Below are 9,724 nucleotides of genomic sequence, written 5' to 3'. Positions count from 1 at the left end.
GAGCACTGGGGAAAGGCAGGCAGAGAATTCCTTGCTAGCACCTTCTCTGTGCCTGGGAAGCAGAAGTGTTCACATTGCTTCGCAGAATCGCTTTTGTGCAGAAAACAGTAACACTTGTTCAGAAGGAAAGAAAGCATAGAGCCCCAGATTCTATGTTGTCCTGGAGAGCTTGCAGAGCACTGGGGAAAGGCAGGCAGAGAATTCCTTGCTAGCACCTTCTCTGTGCCTGGGAAGCAGAAGTGTTCACATTGGTTCGCAGAATCGCTTTTGTGCAGAAAACACTAACACTTGTTCAGAAGGAAAGAAAGCACAGAGCCCCAGATTCTATGTTGTCCTGGAGAGCTTGCAGAGCACTGGGGAAAGGCAGGCAGAGAATTCCCTGCTAGCACCTTCTCTGTGCCTGTTCACATTGCTTCGCAGAATCGCTTTTGTGCAGAAAACAGTAACACTTGTTCAGAAGGAAAGAAAGCACAGAGCCCCAGATTCTATGTTGTCCTGGAGAGCTTGCAGAGCACTGGGGAAAGGCAGGCAGAGAATTCCCTGATAGCACCTTCTCTGTGCCTGGGAAGCAGAAGTGTTCACATTGCTTCGCAAGAATCGCTTTTGTGCAGAAAACACTAACACTTGTTCAGAAGGAAAGAAAGCACAGAGCCCCAGATTTTATGTTGTCCTGGAGAGCTTGCAGAGCACTGGGGAAAGGCAGGCAGAGAATTCCCTGCTAGCACCTTCTCTGTGCCTGTTCACATTGCTTTGCAGAATCGCTTTTGTGCAGAAAACAGTAACACTTGTTCAGAACGAAAGAAAGCACAGAGCCCCAGATTCTATGTTGTCCTGGAGAGCTTGCAGAGCACTGGGGAAAGGCAGGCAGAGAATTCCCTGATAGCACCTTCTCTGTGCCTGGGAAGCAGAAGTGTTCACATTGCTTCGCAAGAATCGCTTTTGTGCAGAAAACACTAACACTTGTTCAGAAGGAAAGAAAGCACAGAGCCCCAGATTTTATGTTGTCCTGGAGAGCTTTTAGAGCACTGGGGAAAGGCAGGCAGAGAATTCCTTGCTAGCACCTTCTCTGTGCCTGGGAAGCAGAAGTGTTCACATTGGTTCGCAGAATCGCTTTTGTGCAGAAAACAGTAACACTTGTTCAGAAGGAAAGAAAGCACAGAGCCCCAGATTCTATGTTGTCCTGGAGAGCTTTTAGAGCACTGGGGAAAGGCAGGCAGAGAATTCCTTGCTAGCACCTTCTCTGTGCCTGGGAAGCAGAAGTGTTCACATTGCTTCGCAGAATCGCTTTTGTGCAGAAAACAGTAACACTTGTTCAGAAGGAAAGAAAGCACAGAGCCCCAGATTCTATGTTGTCCTGGAGAGCTTGCAGAGCACTGGGGAAAGGCAGGCAGAGAATTCCCTGATAGCACCTTCTCTGTGCCTGTTCACATTGCTTTGCAGAATCGCTTTTGTGCAGAAAACAGTAACACTTGTTCAGAAGGAAAGAAAGCACAGAGCCCCAGATTCTATGTTGTCCTGGAGAGCTTGCAGAGCACTGGGAAAGGCAGGCAGAGAATTCCCTGATAGCACCTTCTCTGTGCCTGGGAAGCAGAAGTGTTCACATTGCTTCGCAAGAATCGCTTTTGTACAGAAAACACTAACACTTGTTCAGAAGGAAAGAAAGCACAGAGCCCCAGATTCTATGTTGTCCTGGAGAGCTTGCAGAGCACTGGGGAAAGGCAGGCAGAGAATTCCCTGCTAGCACCTTCTCTGTGCCTGTTCACATTGCTTTGCAGAATCGCTTTTGTGCAGAAAACAGTAACACTTGTTCAGAACGAAAGAAAGCACAGAGCCCCAGATTCTATGTTGTCCTGGAGAGCTTGCAGAGCACTGGGGAAAGGCAGGCAGAGAATTCCCTGCTAGCACCTTCTCTGTGCCTGGGAAGCAGAAGTGTTCACATTGCTTCGCAGAATCGCTTTTGTGCAGAAAACAGTAACACTTGTTCAGAAGGAAAGAAAGCACAGAGCCCCAGATTCTATGTTGTCCTGGAGAGCTTGCAGAGCACTGGGGAAAGGCAGGCAGAGAATTCCCTGCTAGCACCTTCTCTGTGCCTGTTCACATTGCTTCGCAGAATCGCTTTTGTGCAGAAAACAGTAACACTTGTTCAGAAGGAAAGAAAGCACAGAGCCCCAGATTCTATGTTGTCCTGGAGAGCTTGCAGAGCACTGGGGAAAGGCAGGCAGAGAATTCCCTGATAGCACCTTCTCTGTGCCTGTTCACATTGCTTCGCAGAATCGCTTTTGTGCAGAAAACAGTAACACTTGTTCAGAAGGAAAGAAAGCACAGAGCCCCAGATTCTATGTTGTCCTGGAGAGCTTGCAGAGCACTGGGGAAAGGCAGGCAGAGAATTCCCTGCTAGCACCTTCTCTGTGCCTGGGAAGCAGAAGTGTTCACATTGCTTCGCAAGAATCGCTTTTGTGCAGAAAACACTAACACTTGTTCAGAAGGAAAGAAAGCACAGAGCCCCAGATTTTATGTTGTCCTGGAGAGCTTTTAGAGCACTGGGGAAAGGCAGGCAGAGAATTCCTTGCTAGCACCTTCTCTGTGCCTGGGAAGCAGAAGTGTTCACATTGCTTCGCAGAATCGCTTTTGTGCAGAAAACAGTAACACTTGTTCAGAAGGAAAGAAAGCATAGAGCCCCAGATTCTATGTTGTCCTGGAGAGCTTGCAGAGCACTGGGGAAAGGCAGGCAGAGAATTCCTTGCTAGCACCTTCTCTGTGCCTGGGAAGCAGAAGTGTTCACATTGCTTCGCAGAATCGCTTTTGTGCAGAAAACAGTAACACTTGTTCAGAAGGAAAGAAAGCACAGAGCCCCAGATTCTATGTTGTCCTGGAGAGCTTGCAGAGCACTGGGGAAAGGCAGGCAGAGAATTCCCTGATAGCACCTTCTCTGTGCCTGGGAAGCAGAAGTGTTCACATTGCTTCGCAAGAATCGCTTTTGTGCAGAAAACACTAACACTTGTTCAGAAGGAAAGAAAGCACAGAGCCCCAGATTTTATGTTGTCCTGGAGAGCTTTTAGAGCACTGGGGAAAGGCAGGCAGAGAATTCCTTGCTAGCACCTTCTCTGTGCCTGGGAAGCAGAAGTGTTCACATTGGTTCGCAGAATCGCTTTTGTGCAGAAAACAGTAACACTTGTTCAGAACGAAAGAAAGCACAGAGCCCCAGATTCTATGTTGTCCTGGAGAGCTTGCAGAGCACTGGGGAAAGGCAGGCAGAGAATTCCTTGCTAGCACCTTCTCTGTGCCTGGGAAGCAGAAGTGTTCACATTGCTTCGCAGAATCGCTTTTGTGCAGAAAACAGTAACACTTGTTCAGAAGGAAAGAAAGCACAGAGCCCCAGATTCTATGTTGTCCTGGAGAGCTTGCAGAGCACTGGGGAAAGGCAGGCAGAGAATTCCCTGATAGCACCTTCTCTGTGCCTGTTCACATTGCTTTGCAGAATCGCTTTTGTGCAGAAAACAGTAACACTTGTTCAGAAGGAAAGAAAGCACAGAGCCCCAGATTCTATGTTGTCCTGGAGAGCTTGCAGAGCACTGGGGAAAGGCAGGCAGAGAATTCCCTGCTAGCACCTTCTCTGTGCCTGGGAAGCAGAAGTGTTCACATTGCTTCGCAAGAATCGCTTTTGTACAGAAAACACTAACACTTGTTCAGAAGGAAAGAAAGCACAGAGCCCCAGATTCTATGTTGTCCTGGAGAGCTTGCAGAGCACTGGGGAAAGGCAGGCAGAGAATTCCCTGCTAGCACCTTCTCTGTGCCTGTTCACATTGCTTTGCAGAATCGCTTTTGTGCAGAAAACAGTAACACTTGTTCAGAACGAAAGAAAGCACAGAGCCCCAGATTCTATGTTGTCCTGGAGAGCTTGCAGAGCACTGGGGAAAGGCAGGCAGAGAATTCCCTGCTAGCACCTTCTCTGTGCCTGGGAAGCAGAAGTGTTCACATTGCTTCGCAAGAATCGCTTTTGTGCAGAAAACAGTAACACTTGTTCAGAAGGAAAGAAAGCACAGTGCCCCAGATTTTATGTTGTCCTGGAGAGCTTGCAGAGCACTGGGGAAAGGCAGGCAGAGAATTCCCTGATAGCACCTTCTCTGTGCCTGTTCACATTGCTTCGCAGAATCGCTTTTGTGCAGAAAACAGTAACACTTGTTCAGAAGGAAAGAAAGCACAGAGCCCCAGATTCTATGTTGTCCTGGAGAGCTTGCAGAGCACTGGGGAAAGGCAGGCAGAGAATTCCCTGCTAGCACCTTCTCTGTGCCTGGGAAGCAGAAGTGTTCACATTGCTTCGCAAGAATCGCTTTTGTGCAGAAAACAGTAACACTTGTTCAGAAGGAAAGAAAGCACAGAGCCCCAGATTTTATGTTGTCCTGGAGAGCTTGCAGAGCACTGGGGAAAGGCAGGCAGAGAATTCCTTGCTAGCACCTTCTCTGTGCCTGGGAAGCAGAAGTGTTCACATTGCTTCGCATAATCGCTTTTGTGCAGAAAACACTAACACTTGTTCAGAAGGAAAGAAAGCACAGAGCCCCAGATTTTATGTTGTCCTGGAGAGCTTGCAGAGCACTGGGGAAAGGCAGGCAGAGAAATCCTTGCTAGCACCTTCTCTGTGCCTGGGAAGCAGAAGTGTTCACATTGCTTCGCAGAATCGCTTTTGTGCAGAAAACAGTAACACTTGTTCAGAAGGAAAGAAAGCACAGAGCCCCAGATTCTATGTTGTCCTGGAGAGCTTGCAGAGCACTGGGGAAAGGCAGGCAGAGAATTCCCTGCTAGCACCTTCTCTGTGCCTGTTCACATTGCTTCGCAGAATCGCTTTTGTGCAGAAAACAGTAACACTTGTTCAGAAGGAAAGAAAGCACAGAGCCCCAGATTCTATGTTGTCCTGGAGAGCTTGCAGAGCACTGGGGAAAGGCAGGCAGAGAATTCCCTGATAGCACCTTCTCTGTGCCTGGGAAGCAGAAGTGTTCACATTGCTTCGCAAGAATCGCTTTTGTGCAGAAAACAGTAACACTTGTTCAGAACGAAAGAAAGCACAGAGCCCCAGATTTTATGTTGTCCTGGAGAGCTTGCAGAGCACTGGGGAAAGGCAGGCAGAGAATTCCCTGATAGCACCTTCTCTGTGCCTGTTCACATTGCTTCGCAGAATCGCTTTTGTGCAGAAAACACTAACACTTGTTCAGAAGGAAAGAAAGCACAGAGCCCCAGATTCTATGTTGTCCTGGAGAGCTTGCAGAGCACTGGGGAAAGGCAGGCAGAGAATTCCCTGATAGCACCTTCTCTGTGCCTGGGAAGCAGAAGTGTTCACATTGCTTCGCAAGAATCGCTTTTGTGCAGAAAACAGTAACACTTGTTCAGAACGAAAGAAAGCACAGAGCCCCAGATTTTATGTTGTCCTGGAGAGCTTGCAGAGCACTGGGGAAAGGCAGGCAGAGAATTCCCTGATAGCACCTTCTCTGTGCCTGTTCACATTGCTTCGCAGAATCGCTTTTGTGCAGAAAACAGTAACACTTGTTCAGAAGGAAAGAAAGCACAGAGCCCCAGATTCTATGTTGTCCTGGAGAGCTTGCAGAGCACTGGGGAAAGGCAGGCAGAGAATTCCCTGCTAGCACCTTCTCTGTGCCTGGGAAGCAGAAGTGTTCACATTGCTTTGCAGAATCGCTTTTGTGCAGAAAACAGTAACACTTGTTCAGAAGGAAAGAAAGCACAGAGCCCCAGATTTTATGTTGTCCTGGAGAGCTTGCAGAGCACTGGGGAAAGGCAGGCAGAGAATTCCCTGCTAGCACCTTCTCTGTGCCTGTTCACATTGCTTTGCAGAATCGCTTTTGTGCAGAAAACAGTAACACTTGTTCAGAACGAAAGAAAGCACAGAGCCCCAGATTCTATGTTGTCCTGGAGAGCTTGCAGAGCACTGGGGAAAGGCAGGCAGAGAATTCCCTGATAGCACCTTCTCTGTGCCTGGGAAGCAGAAGTGTTCACATTGCTTCGCAAGAATCGCTTTTGTGCAGAAAACACTAACACTTGTTCAGAAGGAAAGAAAGCACAGAGCCCCAGATTTTATGTTGTCCTGGAGAGCTTTTAGAGCACTGGGGAAAGGCAGGCAGAGAATTCCTTGCTAGCACCTTCTCTGTGCCTGGGAAGCAGAAGTGTTCACATTGGTTCGCAGAATCGCTTTTGTGCAGAAAACAGTAACACTTGTTCAGAAGGAAAGAAAGCACAGAGCCCCAGATTCTATGTTGTCCTGGAGAGCTTTTAGAGCACTGGGGAAAGGCAGGCAGAGAATTCCTTGCTAGCACCTTCTCTGTGCCTGGGAAGCAGAAGTGTTCACATTGCTTCGCAGAATCGCTTTTGTGCAGAAAACAGTAACACTTGTTCAGAAGGAAAGAAAGCACAGAGCCCCAGATTCTATGTTGTCCTGGAGAGCTTGCAGAGCACTGGGGAAAGGCAGGCAGAGAATTCCCTGATAGCACCTTCTCTGTGCCTGTTCACATTGCTTTGCAGAATCGCTTTTGTGCAGAAAACAGTAACACTTGTTCAGAAGGAAAGAAAGCACAGAGCCCCAGATTCTATGTTGTCCTGGAGAGCTTGCAGAGCACTGGGAAAGGCAGGCAGAGAATTCCCTGATAGCACCTTCTCTGTGCCTGGGAAGCAGAAGTGTTCACATTGCTTCGCAAGAATCGCTTTTGTACAGAAAACACTAACACTTGTTCAGAAGGAAAGAAAGCACAGAGCCCCAGATTCTATGTTGTCCTGGAGAGCTTGCAGAGCACTGGGGAAAGGCAGGCAGAGAATTCCCTGCTAGCACCTTCTCTGTGCCTGTTCACATTGCTTTGCAGAATCGCTTTTGTGCAGAAAACAGTAACACTTGTTCAGAACGAAAGAAAGCACAGAGCCCCAGATTCTATGTTGTCCTGGAGAGCTTGCAGAGCACTGGGGAAAGGCAGGCAGAGAATTCCCTGCTAGCACCTTCTCTGTGCCTGGGAAGCAGAAGTGTTCACATTGCTTCGCAGAATCGCTTTTGTGCAGAAAACAGTAACACTTGTTCAGAAGGAAAGAAAGCACAGAGCCCCAGATTCTATGTTGTCCTGGAGAGCTTGCAGAGCACTGGGGAAAGGCAGGCAGAGAATTCCCTGCTAGCACCTTCTCTGTGCCTGTTCACATTGCTTCGCAGAATCGCTTTTGTGCAGAAAACAGTAACACTTGTTCAGAAGGAAAGAAAGCACAGAGCCCCAGATTCTATGTTGTCCTGGAGAGCTTGCAGAGCACTGGGGAAAGGCAGGCAGAGAATTCCCTGATAGCACCTTCTCTGTGCCTGTTCACATTGCTTCGCAGAATCGCTTTTGTGCAGAAAACAGTAACACTTGTTCAGAAGGAAAGAAAGCACAGAGCCCCAGATTCTATGTTGTCCTGGAGAGCTTGCAGAGCACTGGGGAAAGGCAGGCAGAGAATTCCCTGCTAGCACCTTCTCTGTGCCTGGGAAGCAGAAGTGTTCACATTGCTTCGCAAGAATCGCTTTTGTGCAGAAAACACTAACACTTGTTCAGAAGGAAAGAAAGCACAGAGCCCCAGATTTTATGTTGTCCTGGAGAGCTTTTAGAGCACTGGGGAAAGGCAGGCAGAGAATTCCTTGCTAGCACCTTCTCTGTGCCTGGGAAGCAGAAGTGTTCACATTGCTTCGCAGAATCGCTTTTGTGCAGAAAACAGTAACACTTGTTCAGAAGGAAAGAAAGCATAGAGCCCCAGATTCTATGTTGTCCTGGAGAGCTTGCAGAGCACTGGGGAAAGGCAGGCAGAGAATTCCTTGCTAGCACCTTCTCTGTGCCTGGGAAGCAGAAGTGTTCACATTGCTTCGCAGAATCGCTTTTGTGCAGAAAACAGTAACACTTGTTCAGAAGGAAAGAAAGCACAGAGCCCCAGATTCTATGTTGTCCTGGAGAGCTTGCAGAGCACTGGGGAAAGGCAGGCAGAGAATTCCCTGATAGCACCTTCTCTGTGCCTGGGAAGCAGAAGTGTTCACATTGCTTCGCAAGAATCGCTTTTGTGCAGAAAACACTAACACTTGTTCAGAAGGAAAGAAAGCACAGAGCCCCAGATTTTATGTTGTCCTGGAGAGCTTTTAGAGCACTGGGGAAAGGCAGGCAGAGAATTCCTTGCTAGCACCTTCTCTGTGCCTGGGAAGCAGAAGTGTTCACATTGGTTCGCAGAATCGCTTTTGTGCAGAAAACAGTAACACTTGTTCAGAACGAAAGAAAGCACAGAGCCCCAGATTCTATGTTGTCCTGGAGAGCTTGCAGAGCACTGGGGAAAGGCAGGCAGAGAATTCCCTGATAGCACCTTCTCTGTGCCTGTTCACATTGCTTTGCAGAATCGCTTTTGTGCAGAAAACAGTAACACTTGTTCAGAAGGAAAGAAAGCACAGAGCCCCAGATTCTATGTTGTCCTGGAGAGCTTGCAGAGCACTGGGGAAAGGCAGGCAGAGAATTCCCTGCTAGCACCTTCTCTGTGCCTGGGAAGCAGAAGTGTTCACATTGCTTCGCAAGAATCGCTTTTGTACAGAAAACACTAACACTTGTTCAGAAGGAAAGAAAGCACAGAGCCCCAGATTCTATGTTGTCCTGGAGAGCTTGCAGAGCACTGGGGAAAGGCAGGCAGAGAATTCCCTGCTAGCACCTTCTCTGTGCCTGTTCACATTGCTTTGCAGAATCGCTTTTGTGCAGAAAACAGTAACACTTGTTCAGAACGAAAGAAAGCACAGAGCCCCAGATTCTATGTTGTCCTGGAGAGCTTGCAGAGCACTGGGGAAAGGCAGGCAGAGAATTCCCTGCTAGCACCTTCTCTGTGCCTGGGAAGCAGAAGTGTTCACATTGCTTCGCAAGAATCGCTTTTGTGCAGAAAACAGTAACACTTGTTCAGAAGGAAAGAAAGCACAGTGCCCCAGATTTTATGTTGTCCTGGAGAGCTTGCAGAGCACTGGGGAAAGGCAGGCAGAGAATTCCCTGATAGCACCTTCTCTGTGCCTGTTCACATTGCTTCGCAGAATCGCTTTTGTGCAGAAAACAGTAACACTTGTTCAGAAGGAAAGAAAGCACAGAGCCCCAGATTCTATGTTGTCCTGGAGAGCTTGCAGAGCACTGGGGAAAGGCAGGCAGAGAATTCCCTGCTAGCACCTTCTCTGTGCCTGGGAAGCAGAAGTGTTCACATTGCTTCGCAAGAATCGCTTTTGTGCAGAAAACAGTAACACTTGTTCAGAAGGAAAGAAAGCACAGAGCCCCAGATTTTATGTTGTCCTGGAGAGCTTGCAGAGCACTGGGGAAAGGCAGGCAGAGAATTCCTTGCTAGCACCTTCTCTGTGCCTGGGAAGCAGAAGTGTTCACATTGCTTCGCATAATCGCTTTTGTGCAGAAAACACTAACACTTGTTCAGAAGGAAAGAAAGCACAGAGCCCCAGATTTTATGTTGTCCTGGAGAGCTTGCAGAGCACTGGGGAAAGGCAGGCAGAGAAATCCTTGCTAGCACCTTCTCTGTGCCTGGGAAGCAGAAGTGTTCACATTGCTTCGCAGAATCGCTTTTGTGCAGAAAACAGTAACACTTGTTCAGAAGGAAAGAAAGCACAGAGCCCCAGATTCTATGTTGTCCTGGAGAGCTTGCAGAGCACTGGGGAAAGGCAGGCAGAGAATTCCCTGCTAGCACCTTCTCTGTG

Source organism: Strix aluco, unplaced genomic scaffold, assembly GCF_031877795.1.
Source record: "Strix aluco isolate bStrAlu1 unplaced genomic scaffold, bStrAlu1.hap1 HAP1_SCAFFOLD_33, whole genome shotgun sequence".
Classification (NCBI taxonomy): Eukaryota; Metazoa; Chordata; class Aves; order Strigiformes; family Strigidae; genus Strix; species Strix aluco.
Note: the sequence above shows the minus strand (reverse complement) of the source record.